Raw genomic sequence first — 1,315 nt, forward strand, 5'->3', positions numbered from 1 at the left:
AGTGATTCCGGCGATGTCGCCGAGATCACTTGTATGCAGCCTGCAGGCCGTCCATTCTCCATTGGGGGGGGGGGGCCTTGGGGCAGCAGAGAGAGTAAATCTGGCCCTACTGAGAGCCCTTGTTGCTGGGAATTGTTAGTGAGACAATTTTGTCCCCCAGCTGTATGAGGATCTTAGTTCCTAAACAATCCGAGGATTTTTCTGGTTCTGCAATGAATTGTTCAGACTACAAGTTGTTTAAAACGTTTAGGACAAGAATTTCACACATTCTGATTAATGTTCCCGATGTTGGAGGAAAACAATTTGCAAATTTTACCATTTTGCATTTAATTAATTAATTAATGAGAAATCTCCAGACACTCAGAGCAAAGACACCTTTTTCATTATTAACCACTTCTTAATTTCTTACTATTTGCGCACACATGATAAAATATACATTTTTGGCTAGAAAACAGCTTAAAACCCCCAAACAATGATATCTGTTCTCAAAACAGAGGCTCTGTAGAATAAAAAAATGCTAGTGGAAATTTTTAATGGCGCGCGGTTTTTGCGCAAATGTTTATCAAACTGTTATTTTTAGGAAAAAATAAACCAAATTAAAATTTAGTGCACAGAAACATAATATAATACATAATGTATGGGTAAAATATGAAAGATGGGGTCACGCCAGGTAAATAGATACCAAACATGTCAAGTCTTAAAATAGCGTTCGCCCGTAAGGAGAACTATGGGGAAAAGCCTTAACCCCATAGTTCTCCTTTAAATTCAGTTAAAGGAAATCTGCAAACAAGTTTCCTGAAATCCCTCCAGTTTAGTTCACCAGAAGGAATTACTTGTTTATTTCTCAACAAAACTCGAGTTTCCCTCTCATGACAATAGATATCCTTTAAAATACAACATATTGTACGCCAGAGACTCATTACTTAAAATAAATCGCTGCAAGCACATGAAATCCAGCTGTCAAACCTCTTGGGATCTACTTAGTATCTTCTCAGGATGATGTCAACGCATGCCGTTGTGACTCATTAATTAGCTCAAAATAAAATGCGTCGCCCGCACTGTATGTGATATAAAAAAAGGGCCAGTAACATAAAATCTTTAGGGAACCCGGGAGGAAATAAATACTTCCATGTCTTAATGGGACTTACATGTTCCAATGTGTGGACCCAAACGCTGAAGCAGCTTCTGTAAGTATATACAGTATTCTATTAGGTTCCATTGCAGCGCTTGTATTGCCTTGTACATTACAGGAAACATGCAACCGACCATCCAGACACACAGAAAGAAATCTTTATTTGGGAAATCCAATATAAGA

The 1,315-nt window shown here is 38.2% G+C and overlaps 1 pseudogene; it reads left to right on the forward strand.

The window, feature by feature from the left end:
* LOC108798006 overlaps nt 1–184 on the forward strand; it is a 1,200-nt pseudogene extending 1,016 nt beyond the window's left edge.
* Nucleotides 185–1,315: the final 1,131 nt, after the last annotated feature.

Source organism: Nanorana parkeri, unplaced genomic scaffold (assembly GCF_000935625.1).
Source record: "Nanorana parkeri isolate BGI_ZX_2015 unplaced genomic scaffold, ASM93562v1 scaffold1380, whole genome shotgun sequence".
Lineage (NCBI taxonomy): Eukaryota > Metazoa > Chordata > Amphibia > Anura > Dicroglossidae > Nanorana > Nanorana parkeri.